The following is a 19,189-nucleotide window of genomic DNA, read 5'->3' as shown; positions in this document are numbered from 1 at the left end:
CACAACCCCCTGGGATTGACCGCAGGAGGCACAGACCTCACCAGGCACAGGCAGGGGCCTGGTTTTAGTTTTCTTCCTTGAGCCAAGACTTGCCATCTGATGCCTAGGGATCCACATCTCCATTTGTGAAAACCATACCTACCACATTTGTGATTTTTTTCAATACCAACAACTCCCCTCCAACATAATGAGGCATGGGAGGGAGTCCCCCAGAGGAGGAAGTGTGTGATTTAACCCTTCTCTGCTGGCTCTTTGTAGAAAAGCTTCAAAGAAAGCTTTGATCTGAAGGGCTACCTATGCCTTCCCAGAAGCATGGAATATTTTATCAATAACGAATCATATTTTTTCATTTGTTTTGTTACAAAAGTAATACATGCTGTTTTTTTTTATTTATTTACTAGTTTCCACAGGAGAGGAAAAGCATTAAGTACTTGCTTTTTAAATCCAATGATACGTGGCCATGGAAGGGTGGAGAATGGGAGGAGGGAGACAGCCAGGAAAAATAGCTAATGGGTACTAAGCTTAATACCTGGGTGATGAAATAATCTGTACAACCAACAAACCCCCATGAAACATGTTTACCTATGTAACAAACCTGCGCTTGTACCCCTGGGCTTAAAATGAAAGTTAAAAAAAATACATACACGAAAAAATAAATAAATAAATAAACCCAAGGATACAGATGTACATAAAGAAAATAATGAGGCTGGGGACAGTGGCTCACACCTGTAATCCCAGCACTTTGGGAGGCCGACGCAGGCAGATCACATGAGGTCAGGAGTTTGAGACCAGCCTGGCCAATATGGCTAAACGCCATCTCTACTAAATAAATAAATAAATAAATAAATAAAGGCTGGGCGTGGTGGCTTGTGCCTGTAATCCCAGCTACTCAGGAGGCTGAAGCAGGAGAATTGCTTGAACGGGGGAGGTGGAGGTTGCAGAGAGCTGAGATCGCACATTGCACTCCAATCAAGGTGACCAAATATATATATATATATTGCCTAAAAAGATAAAATCCAGCCTGCAGCTGCCTGATCAAAATTTTATATATGTATATATATATATGCATTATTAAAGGATATATGTATATATACCCTCACATACATAACTCCTTTAATTTCTTCACAAGTAAGTATTATGCCATACACTTTGTTCGGCACATTGCGTTTTTTTTTTTTCTTAACATCTTTCCATATGGTTCTTTTCAAATCTGTCCAGTGTTCTCCTCCTGATATATTTCCTTATTTAAAAGTCAGAACCTTATCGTTCCCCCCACATAGTATACTGTATCTGAACCCCAAGGAGAACGAAAATGGGCGTGAGGCTCCACCTCACAGGATTCTCTCTCTCTCTCTTTTTATTTATGGTTTTTTTTATTTGAGACGGACTCTAGCTCTGTTGCCGAGGCTGGAGTGCAGTGGCAGGATCTTGGCTCACTGCAACCTCCGCCTCCCGGATACAGGCTATTCTCCTGCCTCAGCCTCCCGAGTAGCTGCGACTACAGGTGTGTGCCACCACACCCGGCTAATTTTTGTATTTTTTGTGGAGATGGGGTTTCACCATGTTGGCCAGGCTGGTCTGGAACTCCCTACCTCAGTTGATCCGCCCGCCTCAGCCTCCCAAAGTGCTGGGATTACAGGCGTGAGGCACCGCGCTCGGCTGAATTCTCTCTTTCAAGGGCTGAATTTTCTCTTTCAAGGGATTCAATAGGCATGGCAAAGAAGTCATGAAGAAGCAGGGCCAATTATAGAACTGACTAATTAGATAAGTCCGGGACACAGCTACCAAGGTAACAGATTCCCTAAAAAGATAAAATCCAGCCTGTAGCTGCCTGATCAAAATCTTTCAGTGGAAGCTTCAGCTAAATGGTCAGATGCCCAATGTTAGTAAACATCGTTATTTTCCATTTGCTGTCCTCTCGGCTAGAAATTCTCTTTCCAAGTCTTCAGGGGCCAGTCGCTATCCGCAGCTCGGTTCAGGCATCATAACCCCCTAGAAAACTTGGTTCTTACTTCGGGTGCCCACCAAGTTTTCCCGGGTCCGCAAAGGCTGGCCTCTCACCAGCAACGCGCGTGACTGGGGGCTTCTGCTTTGCGCGCCTTCCAGTCCCACTGAGGGCCGAGACTTTGTCTTTGCGGCCCCAGTGCTTGCTTAGTCCCGAGAGCGCAGTATGCAGTCAATAAATGACTAAACGATTATTGGAAACTTAATTTTTCATCTCTGCTTCTCCCACAAGAAGCTCTAGGACTCCTCAAAAACCAAAATTGGAATTCGAAATCTTGCTGTTTACCCGGAGACCCGCTCATAAGTCTTAAATCTGGGGGGATTCCTCGTGGGAAATTCCCTTTAGGGCGCGGGGCAGGTCAGGCAGGCATTACTTTTTTGGGTCTTTATCGTCTGTGATGGGAGAAAAGGAGAAATGAAGACTCAATTTTGCTGAATGCCCGCTCAATCTCTATTTTACAGGTTCGCCTCTCAAGAAATCAGCAAAAAGATTCAGAATTGTAATCGCTGAGGGAAAGAATGCGACCACGTGGCCTATTTTACTGTGGGTAGACCAGATGAATGCATTCCTTTAGGAGCCCGGGTAGCTCAGTCGGTAGAGCATCAGACTTTTAATCTGAGGGTCCAGGGTTCAAGTCCCTGTTCGGGTGCACAGTGTTTTAGTTTCTAATATAAATGGGTTTGGACAAGGCTGAGCAAAGGAAAGTTGTGCAAAATCCGCTTGGGTTGCCCCCTCCTTGAGGATAGCCAAAGCTTGTTAGTGGGTTTTCGCTGGAAAAAGTGCAAGGTGAGAAAAGTGCCAAAAAACTGTCTCTTCCAATCTCAGGCTTTCCTTTTCCAACCTTTGTACGTTCCTTTGTCTCAGGATATTTTTTCTTTTAAATTGTATTTATTTTATATTCAAAACAGATCAATAAACACATTACACACCTGTTGTCAGAGTCACAATAGTAATATTCTTGGCAAGAATTGTGCAATTTTTGGCACGGAGGAATGTTTTCAGGCATTTTTTATAAAAAGCACAGTGAGGAAACTGAGATTCAAGAAATATTTCAAGTGAAGACACGTGAAGACACAAGATTTCTACATCTCCAACTAGACACAGTCCTTCACCAGATTCTTAACGCTGTGGTGGGCCCCTGACTTGCGTCTCTCGCAGTAAAGACTAATGCTTTTGAACACTGTCCTCACGTCTGTCACCGATGAAAAAACGTGCAACCCCAGAGAACTGACTACATTGGATATCAAGCCCAAGACGTTTAGCCTGTAGTACAGATGTGCTGGCCATCTCAATAAAAAATCTGCCCAGTATTGCCATTTAACATCCAATAGTATAAATAGCGTGATTACAGAACTGGGAAAAAATCATTTAATGACTTCGGATTCCTCTGAAAGGCTTAAGCTTTTTGCACCCTCATGATGACTCTGACTTCTGATTTCTTGAGAAGCTTGTTCTTTGCCTCCTTTTAATACCTTAGTAAATACTATCATTTCATCAGATTGTGCCCGTTTAAGAGACAAGGAGAACGTGCAAGTGGATTGGGGAGGGAGATGAGCCTCCAGAGAGGCTTGTAAGAAGTGGGCTACTGTTCTGTCTATTCCAAAGGATTGTGACAACAAAAATCCCCCTGCCGAAACCCGGGATCGAACCAGGGACCTTTAGATCTTCAGTCTAACGCTCTCCCAACTGAGCTATTTCGGCAAAGACATAAGAACGCTCCGCCCTGTCAAGGAAATTTAAAAGAAAAGGAAAAAAAAAAAAAAAAAAAATAAGAGGCTGGGTGCGGTGGCTCACGTCTGTAAATGCCAGTACTTTGGAAGGCTGAGGCAGGTGGATCACCTGAGCTAGGGAGTTCGAGACCAGCCTGGCCAACATGGGGAAACCCAGTCTCTATTAAAACTACAAAAAAATTAGCCGGTCGTGGTGGCGCGCGCCTGTAATTCCAGCCACTCAGGAGGCTGAGGCAGGAGAATCACCTGAACCTGGGAGGCGGGGATTGCAGTGAGCCGAGATCGTGCCATTGCACTCCAGCTTGGGCGAAAAGATCAAAATTCCGTCTAAAAAAAAAAAATCCTTTTTCCTCCCCTCCCACTTCCAGCCTTTTAGCTCTTCATTTCACATTTCAAACTGTATTATTTTTAGCCCTGAGGTTTTGAAAGCAACAAGTGAGAAAATTAATTTTTTTCATGCACGGAAAGTTTCGCGTTCTGCCTTGTCCCAGACCACAGTGTATTGTCTTCCTCATGCTTTCTCTCTTCCCAGGGCCCTAATAAAAGTAAGAACCACCGGTTTCTAACAACCTGCTGTGTGTCCAGCAGGGATCTACAGCGTGGCATTCAATCCCCGCCCTCCTCCACGACTGCCTTGAATTGGTATGATAATATACACATTTTTAAATGAGTAACTAACGTGCCGCCAATCACCCAGAACTATTCGGAAGGCTCCAAAGCACCAAAGGCTGAACACCATGGCTGGAGAGGGAAAGAACCCGGGGAGGGAAAGGAGGAAAGACTGCGGGAACCCAGCGCTCTCCACCCTTGTTCTCTCGCCCCAGCCTGGCCTGTTCTTCCTCAGTCAGAAAATGTTTGGAGTAAAGAGGTTCCCCTTTTCAAGATCGCCAAAAGTGGAACTTATCACTTTCGAAGGGACTCCCTCAGGAAGAAGGAGAAAAATTTCAATGTTCGCCACACAAGTCCTTACCGGTTTCTCTCCCTGGAATGCCTTCTGAGCTTCGTGATTTACTTTTTTCAAGAAAGAAGCTCACCTGGCCCACCCAGCCCATTCTTCCTAGGAGCAGCAAGGATCGCTGCCCCTCCAGCACATACCAATAAACTCAAGTCACCTGAATATGGGCATACTGGGCATATATTTCTTTGTTATGGTTCCTCTCCTATTACAATATGTATCTGGTGTTTCATCCCCAGCGCGGTGGCTCACGCCTGTAATCCCGGTACTTTGGTAGGCCGGGGGCGGTGGGGTGGGGTGGAGGGGGGGGGGGGGGGGGGTGCAGGTCACGAGGGCAGAAGTTCGAGACCAGCCTGGCCAATATGGTGAAACCCCGCCCCCCCCCCATCGCTACTAAAAATACAAAACAGGTGGGCGTGGTGGCGCGCACCTGTAGTCTCAGTTACTTGGGAGGCTGAGGCAGAAGAATCACTTGAACATGGGAGCAGAGGTTGCAGTGAGCTGAGATTATGCCACTGCACTCCAGCCTAGGTGACAGAGCATGACTCCGTCTCAAAAAAAAAAAAAAAAAAGAAAAAAATTATGGTAACAGCGTTATAGATCTTTTAGAATTTGCTTAGCAGGTTTTCTGGTTTTCACTGGAAAATAAAATAAAAACAGGCAGGGTGCAGTGGCTCATGCCTCTAATCCGAGCACTTTGGGAGGCCAAGGCGGGCCGATCACCTGAAGCCAGGAGTTCAAGACCGGCTTGGCCAATATGGGAAAACCTCTTCTTCACTAAAAATACAAAAAAATTAGCCAGGCGTGATGGCAGGCGCCTGTAATCCCAGCTATTCGGGAGGCTAAGGCAGGAGAATCGCTTGAACCTGGGAGGTGGAGGTTGCAGGGAGCCGAGATGGCGCCATTGTATTCCAGTCTGGGCCACAAGAGCGAAACTCTGCCTCAATCAATCAATAAAATAAAATAAAAAAAAAAATAAAATAAAAACAATAATAAAAATAGCTACTGTGTATTGAATGCTTGCTTTTAGGTTGACCCTATTAAGCACGGTACATGCGTTGTTATCTCATTTAATTATCACAAGCTTATGAGTTGGAAGCTATTATTATTCCCTTTCTCCTGGGGAAGCTGAGCTTTAAAGATGGGGAGGTAATGCTGGGATCTGTGTGGACCACGGTGGGGCATTCCTGTGGGCAGGGTGAAGGCCCTGCCGCACGCTTGGGTGCTACCTCCATCCTGGCCCTTCCCCACTAATGAGGAGTGGCTGGGCACCATAGTCAACCAGCTAGGAGGACAGCCTACACGTTCAGCCCACATCCCCATCCTGTCAGTCAGGAGATCAAGACCGACTTTCTTCTGTTGCCTGGCTGAAGCCAGGAAGGCTCCATCATTAGCCAAGCAATGGATGCAACCGGTCCCTTCACCTCACAGGGAAAATTAGTTCAGCTTGGTGACTTTACACTTTCTAAAAACCTCTGCAGGAGCCGGATGTTTCCCTTTATTTTTCCCATCTCAGTCTCTTGAATACGCTCTCTCATAATGTGCACCCTCTTGGGAGCTGTGGTGGCTCAGGCCAGTTGTCCTGGCGTTTGAGGAGGCGAGGCTAGGCGTTCGAGGCCAGCCCGGTCAACATAAGAACCTCTCATTCATAAAATAAAATAATTGCACCCGCTTTTCTCCTACCAACAGAAGCTGCTGTCTCCACCTCAGCTTCTTCTTGCCTTAAGATCACATTTTTGAGAGGGGAGTCAGGGGTGGATTTGACCTGGTTTAAAGAGGGGAATGGCTCTGTTTGGGGCTTCATTTTCTAGATGATCATCTCTTCTTTTTTATAGTACGGAAAACTCTTTCCTAAGGTAGTAAGGAGGCTGTGAACGTGCAGGATCCCAGCCGTATTCCTCAGGCACTCAACCACTCAGTGGGAGGGAACCCAAGAGGGAGGGTCAGCAGGAGCAGTCACAGAGGAGTGAAGGGAGACTGTCACGGTGGAGGGGGTGGGGCTGATCCTTTTATATATCAGCTGTTGGGATACAGCAGCCACAGCAGCCCGGGGGATGGCTGCAGAATAATCTGCCTATTTCAGACCCCCAAAGCGATGGATTGGAAGTTTCCAGTATACCTCTGCACAATGGCGTCTCGCCATAGGGGGCCTGGGCTTATCCTCCGGGAAACGGTTGCGGTCGCAGCTTACAGAATCCAAGACTTCATTGCCTTCTTTTGCAGCAGGTTAACACACACAAGACCCTAAAATTGGTTCTCGTTCCTTTTGAAAAATAACTAAGGTCGCCCGAACAGGGACTTGAACCCTGGACCCTCAGATTAAAAGTCTGATGCTCTACCGACTGAGCTATCCGGGCTCACACGGAGGCTTTTGCTTCTATTAATGAAGACTGTGTTATCGTTATGCCGCGCGCTTATAGGTCTACCGCAGAGCGAGCTCCTGGGCTCCTCCTTTGTGTGTGATCCAATCCAATTCCGTCGCAAAATCCGGCGAGGGCGGGGAGGAGGCGAAGTAGGGCGTGGGGAGGAAGGGTGATTACCTTGTTCTTTGGCAGCTGAATACAGATTTTTAAATAAAGCAAGCTCTCCTTATATTTAGATACTGCTTGGCAAACGTGAACCCTCAGTTCTGCAAAACGCGCAGGGGGAGAAAAGCCGCCCACAAATCGAACTGTCTGCACCGCTACGCGTGTCTTGGCCCTGAAATCAAAGCGCATCCGGTCGGAGACCACCGTTGAGTGGTTTAAGACATCAGGCTGCCCCTTCCGAGAAGACGCCACTTCGTGATTCCTTGCCCCCATCCCAGATGCCGACCTCAGAAAAAGGAGGGCGAAGCTGATTAGCTGAAAAGAGACGACCGGTGGGAACCCCAGCTCGCCGGCGATCCTGGGAGCGCGCCCGGGGCCCACCCGGCCCCAAGACCCCGGGCTCCACGCAAGCGCAGCTCCGCCGCCGCTCGGGAGCCGACCCGCCCCTCCCACTTCTCCCCGCTAACACGCCGCTATTTTTTTTTTCTTTTTTCTTTTTCTTTTTTTTTTCAACTACAGAAAACTGTGCTTCATGCATAGTAAGCTAAGCCAGGCAAAAGTTATTTTCCTTAAAATGCACATACAAATACCAGATATTATAAGATTATTTTTATCATTACTAGATATTAGAAAAGTACTGTTTTAACCATATTATTTTATGTTACTTATTACAGGACAGCATGAAAGAGATTGGTGGCAATAATGAATAGTGAATTTCACTTTTTTTTTTTTTTTTTAATGAAACAGAGAGAGACAGAGAGACAGAGAGAGAGAGAGAGAAAGAGAAAGCTCCCACGCTACTGTGGTGGGAGGAGAACCCAGAGAGGGAAATCTATTCAGGTAGGAGCAGCTGAAGTTTTTTTTGTTTTTTGTTTTTTGTTTTGAGACGAAGTTTAGCTCTGTCCCCCAGGCTGGAATGCAATGACGGGATCTCGGCTCACTGCACCCTCCGCCTCCCGGGTTCAAGCGCTTCTCCTTCCTCAGCCTCCCCTCCCCAGGTACTGGGATTACAGGCGCGCACCACCACGTCCAGCTAATTTTTTGTATTTTTAATAGAGACGAGTTTTCACCTCGTTGGCCAGGCTGGTCTTGAACTCCTGACCTCAGTTGATCCGCCCGCCTCGGCCTCCCAAAGTGCTTGGAATACAGGCGTGAGCCACCGCGCTCGGCCCATGCCGCTATTTTCTTATAACAGATGCCGTCAAGAACTTGCAGTCCTCTAGGCCTCGCACGTGCTGTCCCTTTGCTAACTGAAATGTCACCTTCCTTTCAACCCCTTTCCCCTCGTTGCCTTCAAGCGCCTGTAGAGAAGGAAAAATAATCTTCCCTCTACCAGTTTGACCTCTCAGCTGGGACTCCTGTAACAGCAGACAGAGTGAAGAGAAAAACAAATGGAAGTGTATTAACAAGTACATTTCATGTATACCATAGGAGAAACCCAGAGAATAATTCCAAAGTTGTGGCTAAGAACTCCATTTTATACAGCATCTTCAACAAAGAACAATATGGTTTTGGAGAAGTGACAACACAAAGGGAAAGGACTTTTAAGGCCGGGCGTGGTGGCTCATGCCTGTAATCCCCGCACTTTGGAAGGCCGAGGCGGGTGGATTATGAGGTAAGGAGTTCGACACCAGCCTGACCAACATAGTAAAACCCCATCTCTATTAAAAATATGTAGCTGAGCATGGTGCGCTGCGCGCCTGTAATCCCAACTACTTAGGAGGCTGAGGCAGGAGAATCACTTGAACCCGGAGGCAGAGGTTGCAATAAGCAGAGATCAGCCACTGCACTCCAGCCTGGTGCCTGGTGACACAGTGAGAATCTGCCTCAAAAAATAAAAAAGAAAGAAGAAAAGAAAGAAAGAAAAGGACCTTGAGTCTCCAGGGGCAGCAAATTGTGGGAAAGAAAGCAAATATATGGGAAATTAATGGTAGATAAAGGCTAGTTCCTAAAGCTTGTTAAATATATTCCTCTGGTCCTGTCTCCAAGCCTGCTTTTAGGCAGATAGGGCGAGGCTGTGGAGCTTTATTTCAATCAGCTTCTTCCCAATTGCCTTTAGCACAAAAGAATCCTTAGGCCAGAGTGGCATATTTTGGGGTGGTATATCCTGCTACCCTTTACACCTTTGAGAATGCAGCCTGGCGGAGGCTGTAGCTCACTCCTGTAATCCCAGCACTTTGGAAGCCGAGGTGGGTGAATCACTTGAGGTCAGGAGTTCAAGACTAGCCTGGCCAATATGGTGAAACCTGGTCTCCACCAAAAAAACACAAAAATTAGTCGAGTGCAGTGGTGCACGCCTGTAGTCCCAGCTACTCAGAAGGCTAAGGTGAGAGGATTGCTTGAACCTGGTAGGCGGACGTTGCAGTGAGCTGAGATCGCCTTTAATCAATGCTTTAATAGGGAAATATTCAAGAGCTTTGGTAACCTGGAGGAATGACTAGAAGGAGGGCAGAGCAGCTCCTGACGGGGGGAAAGGCATTAGAATTGTGCCTTGAAAGGTGAGTAGGAGTGTGCAGGCTTGCAGGAAATGTAATTCAACCAGAGCTACCGTGTCTTCTTCTCTGAGCTTGAATTCCAAATGCTTCTCTCCAGGACTCCCCTTCTCCTCTTCAGGATGAAAACTAGACAGAGTTTGCCTTTTTAGGGCAAAGGCTTGGCCCAACATTTTCTAGGAATATGCCTCCCACTTTTGATCCCAAGGTGGCTGGCATTTGCTCAGAGCAATGGTAACAATCTCATCCTTCACTCTTAACCTATGTGTAAGTAACACTTGGAAGCACACTGTCAGGTTCTCCATGCATGGTCCAGTCTGGCTAAAAAGAAGGCACTCCCTAAGTGTTGTACCATTGCCTTGCCTTAAGTGGGATGGTTCATAATCTTTTATCTTTTTTTTTTTTTTTTTTTGAGACGGGGTCTTGTTCTGTAGCCAGGCTGGACCTGCTCTGTGACGAGATCTCGGCTCACTGCAACCTCTGCCTCCCTCCACCTCCCAGGTTCAAGCAATTCCCCTGCCTCAGCCTCCTGAGTACCTGGGACTACAGGCATAGGGCACCATGCCCGGCTAATTTTTTTTCTTTTTAATTTTTGTATTTTTAGTAGAGATGGGGTTTCACCATGTTGGCCAGAATGGTCTCCATCTCCTGATCTCATGATCCGCCCTCCCTGGCCTCCCAAAGTGCTGGGATTACAGGCCTGAGCCACTGCACCCAGACTGGCTCATCATCTTAATGAGGCTTTCTACTGGAATTCAGTCCAGACCCTCGGAGTTCCACTGTCCTCTGCTCCCATGATGGACCAGTGTGGACAACTCTGGAAGCCTAGGGACCGGTGGGATGGCTGATTCCCAGGGTGTTTCTTGGTGACCTCTGCCAGAAGCTTGTCCGTTGGTGCTGATAACAAATTAGCCAATGGATACGTAAGCGTTTTGTAAACTGCCAGGTGATGAAGATCAAACGGTGTCCTCTGAAATTCAGTTCTTCCTGCATATAGTGTCTGGATATCTTTGCTGGGGCAAAGAGGTACAAGGGTATGATGTACAAGTAACTTTCAGTTTGGCAAATAAAAATACAGATGCCCAGTTAAATCCAATCTCACAGAAACAACGAATATGTACTTTGTATGTTTCATGCAATATTTGGGACATGTTTATACTAAAAACTATTTGTTGTTTCTTTGAAATTCAAAATTTGGCTGGATGCAGTGGCTCACACCTGTAATCCCAACACTTTGAGAGGCCAAGGCAGGTGGAGGCCTGAGGTCAGGAGTTCGAGACTAGCCTGGTCAACATGGGGAAACCCTGTCTCTACCAAAAATACAAAAATTAGCTGGGCATGGTGGCAGGTACCCATAATCCCAGCTACTCAGGAGGCTGAGGCAGGAGAATCACTTGAACCCGGGAAGCAAAGGCTACCGTGAGCTGAGATCATGCCACTGGACTCCAATAAGGGAAACAGACCAAGACTCCATTAAAAAAAAAAAAAAAAAAAAAAAAAAAAGGAAGGGAAGGGAAGCTAATTGGGCATCCAGTATTTGGCCTCCTAACCCTAGTGTAGACTTAAACAGAAAGAGTTCCGATCCCTTCCCCTGCCCACACCCCCAAAAAGCTGTTCTAGAATTCTTGTTATTTTCTTTCTTAAAGATGGGGTTTCACAGTGTTGACTAGGCTGGTCTCGAACTCATGACCTCAAGTAATCTGTCCACCTCTGCCTCCCAAAGTGCTGAGATTACAGGTGTGAGCCACCGCCCCCGTCCCAGTCTTGTTATGGTTAAAACAGCTGGACAAAACCGGTGGTCCTAACGCTTTGGAGGATTTCTTTGGCCAAGAAGAGTCCCAGGCTGTCACCATCCCCGGCGAGCCCGTGACCAAGCAGAGGCGGAGGCCTCGCGGGCTGAGCGCTCCCGCCTCTCTGACCCTGACAAAAAGATCGCAGTGCCCACGGCTGCCTGGAAGCCGAAAGAAGAGGGCGGGGTGCGGGGGGACAGGGTTGCTCAAGAAAGCGAGCTGTGCGCAGTGCGCCGGGAGAGCTCGTCTCAAACCAGGACCCAAGTCAGGGCAGAAGCATAACTTCATATCGGACAGTTTAAAAGCCAGGACATACGTCCCCAGTACCCTCCCTCCGCGAGGAAAATGCCCCTGAGCCTTTCCTTAACAGACCCAACGCGAGCGAGAATGCCACGGGGTGCTGACCCTGTTGACTTTGCTGAAACCACATATGATGAGTAACGCCTAAAACGGAAGCCCTGCCGAAACCCGGGATCGAACCAGGGACCTTTAGATCTTCAGTCTAACGCTTTCCCAACTGAGCTATTTCGGCTGATAACAACTTCTTCTTTTTTTCTACATAATTATAAGAAAATAGCTAAGCTGGTTATTCTAGTATTTTGTAAAAAAAAAAAAAAAAAAAAAAAGAAAGAAAAAAAGAAAAGAAAATAGTATTTGTTCCATGGTAACAATGATCATATGGGTTCAGCTAGAGACAGGCATTTTACAAATATCGCAAAGGTGATAAGGCAAGGCCCTTTTTTACAAACTAGAAGTGATAAAAACTTCACTTTTCTCAGTTATTTTTTTAAGTGCTTTGCAGTTTGCTTTTTTCATTTAAAAATATATTATGGACTTATTTCATGGCAGTTTTATAGACCTATCTGCTTTTTAATCCACAATCACCAGTATCAGATTGTATGGTCATAACATAATCTATGTAATTAAACTGAAAATTATAGACTTTTTCACCTTTTTCTATATCTCATTATTAAACACAATACTGAAATAAATTTTTAAAATATATTTGTTGTTTTTGTGCAAAGGCAGATTTTGCAAGGTAGACCTATATAAACACTGCAATTTTTGTAGATATCTTCAGATTGAAATCCAGGATATATCAGAAGATGTAAGGAAGGCCATTTGTAAAGTCTTCGAATATAGACTTCTTTTTTTTTTTTAGAGATGGAGTTTCGCTCTTTTTGCCCAGGCTGGAGTGCAATGGTGCCATCTCCGCTCACCACAACCTCCGCCTCCCAGGTTCAAGAGATTCTCCTGCCTCAGCCTCCCAAGTAGTTGGGATTACAGGCATGTGCCACCACTACTGGCTACTTTTGTCTTTTTAGTAGAGATGGGATTTCTCTGTGTTGGTCAAGCTGGTCTCAAACTTCCAGCCTCAGGTGATCCACCCGACTCAGCCTCCCAAAGTGCTGGGATTACAGGCATGAGCCACGCGGCGCCCAGCCTAAATGTCAACTTTCAAAGCTACCTCCACATGAGGTAAACATAGAGCCACTGTACAGTATTTGTTAAAAGCACTGATTTGCTAAACCTAATATCAAAAATATACCTCAATTTTTGTAATACCATCTTGGCATTTTTCATTTTTAAATATATATAGTCAAAAAAATAGAATTAACTCAGGCTTCCCTCAAACTCTAAGAAGCAAACTGTGATTTAATAATATCTCTAATATGCTGATTTTATTCCGCCTCCACCTCCTATTTCATAATTTCCATCTCTTGCATTTATTCACTTAAAAATGTTTTAGCTAGGCTCAGTGGCTCATGCCTGTAATCCCAGCAATTTGGAAGGTCGAGGCGGATCGATCACCTGATATGAGGAATTGAAGACCAGGCTGACCAATATGGAGAAACCCCATGTCTACTAAAAATACAAAATTAGCAGAGAATGATGGCGCTTGCCTATAATCCCAGCTACTCGAAGTCTGAGGCAGGAGAATCACTTGAGGTTGCAGTGAGTGGAGACTGCACCATTGTCCTTCAGCCTGGGCAACAAGAACAAAACTGTCTCAAAAACAAAACGTTTTAAACTCCATAAGGCTGTTAGAATAATTCAACACTTTGTATTCACTTGCTTCATAAATAAGGACCTAGCATGGGCTTATTATAATTTGAAATAAAAATATGACCTTAGTTTAGAATTTATAAACAATAGACTTAAAATGGAGGATGAATGCAGACTGCGATTCTCAAGAGAGATTAAGGAAAGAGTACATCTGAAATGAGATGTTTGTGGCTGCCATGCCTAAACTAGGTAACTGTACAGATTTTTCAGACTTAAGAGCCTATCATTTGTTTAGCTTAAATTTCACCCTTTTGGCTTCCCTTGGTAGTTGTAGTAGGGAAAATTCTAAAATGGCCCCCCAAACACCCTCCCAGCCCCATGAAACCCTGCATGCATAATCCCTGGGACTATGAAATCCATCATATTAATTTATAACCTGTTATAGGTGATAGTATGTAGTACAGGTGACTCTAAAATATTTGTTTATCTGGATGAGCCTGACCAATCACGTGAGCCCTTTAAAAGCAGAGGGTTTTCTCTAGTTGGTTGCAGAAAGGAGTCAGAGTCTCAAAACAGAAGACTAATGCAATGCTTTCTTGCTGGCTTGAAGATGGAGAGGACCATGTGGCAAAAACATGTGGGCAGTCTCTAGAAGTTGAGGGTGATTCTTAGCTGACAGCCAGCAAGGAAAGTGGTCTTCAGTGCTACAACTGCAGGAAACCTAAGTTGGCCAAGATCAAGAATGAGCTTGGAAGCAGATGCTCCCCCAGTGCCTCCAGATGAGAACTCAAGCTGGTCAGCTCCTTAATTTCAGCCTTGTGATACCCTGAGCAGAGAATCCAGTCACATCATGTGGGACTTTGCATCTACAGATCCGTGAACGGATGAACAGGTGTTGTTGTAAGCCACTGTTTATAGTAATTAGTTATGCAACTACGGAAAACTGATACCATAGTATACGCTTGCCATAGGGTAGGTATATTAATGGCAAAAAGTGACTTTAAGTCCTATTCTGGTCACTTAGTTGCCTATGTTCTTGGGTCACTTGCTTGTCTATGCTCAAGTCAGTTGTTGGTTTCTTTTTTCTTTTCTTTTCTCTCTCTTTTTTTTTTTTTTGAGGCAGAGTCTTGCTCTGTTGCCCAGGCTGAAGTGCAGTGGCACAATCTCAGTTCACTGCAACCTCCGCCTCCTGCGTTCAAGCAATTCTCTTGCCTCACCCTCTCTAGTAGCTGGGATTGCAGGCACCTGACACCACGCCTGGCTAATTTTTGTATTTTTAGTAGAGACAGGGTTTCACCACGTTGGCCAGGCTGATCTCAAATTCCCGACCTTAGGTGATCCCTTGATCTGTCCTCCTCGGCCTCCCAAAGTTCTGGAATTATAGGTGTGAGCCACCGCACCCGGCCCCAGTGTGTGTGTGTGTGTGTGTGTGTGTGTGTGTGTGTGTGTGTGTACACAGATCCGTGAATGGATAAACAGGTGTTGTTTTAATAAAACAATAATAAACAATAGGTGTTATTTTAATTCTAATTCAATCAGGGCTAGGGCAAGTGTGTGTGCGTGTGTGTGTGCGTGTGTGTGTGTGTGTGTGTGTGTGTGTGTGTGTGTGTGTGTGTGATTGTCTGTCTAAAATTGCCCTAGCCACTAATTGAATTAGAATCTCTGCAGTTGGGGTCAAGGTATTATATGTTTTTTTAAAGTTGACCAGTTGATTTTATGGCAAGCTCTCTCACTCTCATTCCTCAGTTCTTACAAAAATGCCACTGTCACTTAAAAATCTTAAGACCCATTTTAAAAAATTGCTTATGGCCTCTGAACAGGCACTTCCTATAAAGCATGTCTAAAAATGAACCTGCTGGGCACAGTGGCTCACACCTGTAATCCCGGCACTTTGGAAGGCTGAGATGGGAGAATTTGCTTGAGGCCAGGAGCTAGAGACCATCCAGGGCAACATGGTGAGACCCTGTTTCTACAAAAAATAAAAAAATTAGGGCCAGGTGAGGTGGCTCACGCCTGTAATCCCAGCACTTTGGGTCGGCCGATCACCTGAGGTCAGGAGTTCAAGACCAGCGTGACCAACACGGAGAAACCCCATCTCTACTAAAAATACAAAATTAGCCAGGCATTGTGGTACAAGTCTGTAATCCCAGCTACTCAGGAGGCTGAGGCAGGAGAATCGCTTGAACCCAGAAGGCAGAGGTTGCAGTGAGCCAAGACTGCACCGTTGCACACTAGCCTGGGCAACAAGAGTGAAACTCCATCTCAAAAAAAAAAAAAAAAAAAAATTAGCTGGGTGTAGTGGTCCACACCTGTACTTCCAGCTACAAAGAGGCTGAGGCAGGAGGACTGCTTGAACTCAAAAGTTGGAGGCTGTAGCGAGCCATGAACATGCCACTACACTCCAACCTAGGCAACCGAGTGAGACCCTGTCTCTAAAAAACATCAAAAATGAACCTATCTTTCCTTCTAAACTTGCTTATCTTACCACCCCCTTCCATCTAAGTTTCCTAAGTCAGAAAACTAAGAATTCCTTCTTCCCTCTGATCTCCATTTATGGGAAAGCCATGAAATGCTTTCATTCTGTTTCATCATTCCTGGAATCCCTCCATTTCTCATCTTCGTATCCTCTCCAATCTCGTTTTTGTTTTGTTTTTGAAACTGGTTCTCGCTCTGTAGCCCAGGCTGGAGTGCAATGGCGCAATCTCGGCTCACTGCAACCTCTGCCTCAGAGTTCAAGCAATTCTCTTGCCCCAGCCTACCAAGTAGCTGGGAATACGGCCGCCCACCACCATGCTCGGCTAATTTTTTTTTTTTTTTTGAGACAGAGTCTCTCTGTCGCTAGGCTGGAGTGGCACGATCTCAGCTTATTGCAACCTTTGGCTCCCAGGTTCCAGCGATTTTCCTACCTCAGCCTCCCCAGTAGCTGTGACTACAGGCGCGAGCCACCATGCCCAGCTAAATTTTGTATTTTTAGTAGAGACGGAGTTTCGCCATGTTGTCCAGGCTGGTGGAACTCCTGACCTCAGGTGATCAATTGGCCTAGGCCTCCCAAAGTGCTGGGATTACAGGCATGAGCCACCGCGCCTGGCCCCACTTCAACCATTTTCTACCCTGCTTAAGAATATTTCACTAGCTCTCTAGTTGAAAACAAAAACCCAGGCTCTTGGCTCAGTTGCAGTGGCTCATGCCTGTAAACCCAGCATTTTGGGAGGCTGAGGTTGGCTGATCACCTGAAGTCAGGAGTTCAAGACCAGCCTAGCCAACATGGTGACATCCGTGTCTACCAAAAATTAAGAAATTAGCCAGGCATGGTGATGTTGGCACATGCCTGTAGTCCCAGCTACTCAGGAGGGTGAGGCAGGATAATTGCTTGAACCAGAAAGGGACAGGTTGCAGTGAGCCTAGACAGCGCCACTGCACTCCAGCCTGGGAGCCTGGGTGACAGAGCAAGACTACATCTAAAAAAAAAAAAAAAAACAGGCTTTTTCCCCCCCTCCAAATATAAACAGAGACCAGGGTCTCACCATGTTACCCAGGCTGATCTCGAATTCCTGGACTCCAGGGATCCTCCTGCCTTGGTCTCTCAAAATGTTAGGATTGCAGGCAGGAGCTACATGGCTTCTCTGTAGGGTAGGTAAAGGCTTCCACAACTTGGGGCGAACCCTTCTTCAGCAGCATATCTCAGTGCTCTCTGACCCTAAACTCAAGCTGTTCATGCAGTCATCCAAACTCAGAATGCTTTGGCCTTGCATTTCATCTTCTTCCATGCAGCATTTTTGACATTGCCTTTCTCTTAACCCCTATGTAACCTGCAACTCTCAGCTCACATACATTCTCCTAGTTCTAGAAGTCTTCCCAGGCATGTCTCTATCCCCTCCCTCCAAATTCGCTATAGACAAGTTGTTCCCTATAACGCTTTATACCACTTATAAAACTGAATTGTCGGCTGGGCACGATGGCTCATGCCTGTAATCCCAGCACTTTGAGAGGCCCAGGCGGGAGGATCACCTGAGGTTGGGAGTTCAAGATCAGCCTGACCAACATGGAGAAAACCTCGTCTCTAGTAAAAATACAAAATTAGCCAGGTGTGGTGGCACATGCCTGTGATCCCAGCTACTTGGGAGGCTGAGGCAGGAGAACTGCTTTCATCCCTAGAGGCGGAGTTTGCGGTGAGCCGAGATCGCACCATTGCACTCCAGCCTGGGCAACAAGAGCAAAACTGCATCTCAAAACAAACACAAACTAATTGCCTGTTTATGGTCTTTCTTGCTCTTTGTATCCCCAATGTATGTTACATAACAGGCTGGAGTAAAATGTGGAATTAATAATTAATTTAAAAAATCTCTAGTTCTTTAGTAACCCTTAATGTCACCTGGTCAAGCTCAGAAGATGTGACTTCTGCAATACTCTTTGTAGAAGATCTGAGACCTTCAGTTTCTTGCCTTTAAAGAAGCCTCATCTGGCTACCCTGTCTCCTTCCTCTGAGAGATCAATGTGAGCAAAAGAATGAGCACTTTATTTAAAAAGGTAGTATGGAGGAAAGCCTGAGGAGTTTAATGACATTATGAGCTTTGGAAGGGAGCACCATGAAAGGTTTGGGATGCTTCCCACTGGGTACCGTAAAGTACTGGGTAAAAGGCTTTTTATTTTTATTTATTTATTTTTTTCCCTTCACTCTGTTGCCCAGGCTGGAGTGCAATTGTGTGATCTCAGCTCACGGCAACCTTCACCTCTCAGGTTCAAGCAATTCTCTCATCTCAGCCTCCCTAGTAGCTGGGATTACAGGTGCCTGCCACTGTGCCTGGCTAATTTTTGTATTTTTAGTAGAGACAGGTTTTCACCATGTTGGCCAGGTTAGTGTTCAATTCCTGACCTCAAGTGATCCACCCACCTCTGCCTCCCAAAGTGCACCATAAGTTTTATAAGCTTTTAGAAGCAAGTTCTAAATTTTGATAACTGTCTTAGAGTTGCACAAAATATACAACTATAATGAATAAATTCCAAAGATTTTCTATACCTCCTTTTAGGACAATACTGTAGGTTGGTTCTCAATTATCTTGCTGCAAGTAGACTCTTGAAATGTATAGGTTTAACATTTTTGTGCAAATTCAGGGGTCTCTGACAAATGTAATAATTTATGATTTTGCTGAGTCACAACTTTCCCAGCTCATCACATCACATTAAAGGACTCAATGAGGAGCTGGGAACGGAGGCTGACACTTGTAATCCCAGGACTTTGGGAGGCCAAGGTGAGAGGATCCCTTAAGCCCAGGAGTTCAAGACCAGCCTGGGCAATATAGTGAGACCTCCATCTTAAAAACATAATAAATAAAAATAATAAAGGATTCAATGAGGGATTAAATGTTTCATCACATTTGATTGTCCCTAATGCAGGAAACTGTATGCCATGGTAGTATTCAAGATTATAGGATGCAGCTCTCACAAATGTCAGGGGTCTACTGCAGTGATTCCTTAGCTTGCCAGAAAAAAAACTTTTGCTGAAACTTAGTATCGAATCCAGCCAATGGGAATCAGGCAAATGACTTGAATACTTAAGTGGCCTTCCCAAGAACCAGGCTAGAAAATCATCCCTGACATCAGAGCCAACTTTGTAGACACGAGGGCCTTGATCAATCAAGGAGCCTGTAGGCTAAATTTCAGGGATGCTCCTTTCTTCAGGTA

General features: G+C 45.6%; 5 non-coding genes across 5 annotated transcripts; 2 read left to right on the top strand and 3 right to left on the bottom strand.

The window, feature by feature from the left end:
• The first annotated feature begins 2,581 nt into the window (after nt 1-2,581).
• On the top strand, nt 2,582-2,654 carry TRNAK-UUU. The gene has a single exon. It is a non-coding gene; the product is annotated as a tRNA-Lys (tRNA).
• Nucleotides 2,655-3,633: 979 nt separating this feature from the next.
• TRNAF-GAA lies at nt 3,634-3,706 on the bottom strand. Its single transcript has one exon. It is a non-coding gene; the product is annotated as a tRNA-Phe (tRNA).
• A 1,573-nt stretch (nt 3,707-5,279) lies between these two features.
• LOC116555265 lies at nt 5,280-5,339 on the top strand. Its single transcript, XR_004270461.1, has one exon. It is a non-coding gene; the product is annotated as a U7 small nuclear RNA (small nuclear RNA).
• Nucleotides 5,340-6,974: 1,635 nt separating this feature from the next.
• Nucleotides 6,975-7,047, bottom strand: TRNAK-UUU. Its single transcript has one exon. It is a non-coding gene; the product is annotated as a tRNA-Lys (tRNA).
• A 4,912-nt stretch (nt 7,048-11,959) lies between these two features.
• On the bottom strand, nt 11,960-12,032 carry TRNAF-GAA. Its single transcript has one exon. It is a non-coding gene; the product is annotated as a tRNA-Phe (tRNA).
• Nucleotides 12,033-19,189: the final 7,157 nt, after the last annotated feature.

The sequence above is a fragment of the Sapajus apella genome, unplaced genomic scaffold, assembly GCF_009761245.1.
Source record: "Sapajus apella isolate SASKATOON/1434 unplaced genomic scaffold, GSC_monkey_1.0 scaffold14, whole genome shotgun sequence".
Lineage (NCBI taxonomy): Eukaryota > Metazoa > Chordata > Mammalia > Primates > Cebidae > Sapajus > Sapajus apella.
The sequence above is the reverse complement of the archived record's forward strand: the minus strand, read 5'-3'. Positions and strand labels throughout refer to the sequence as shown.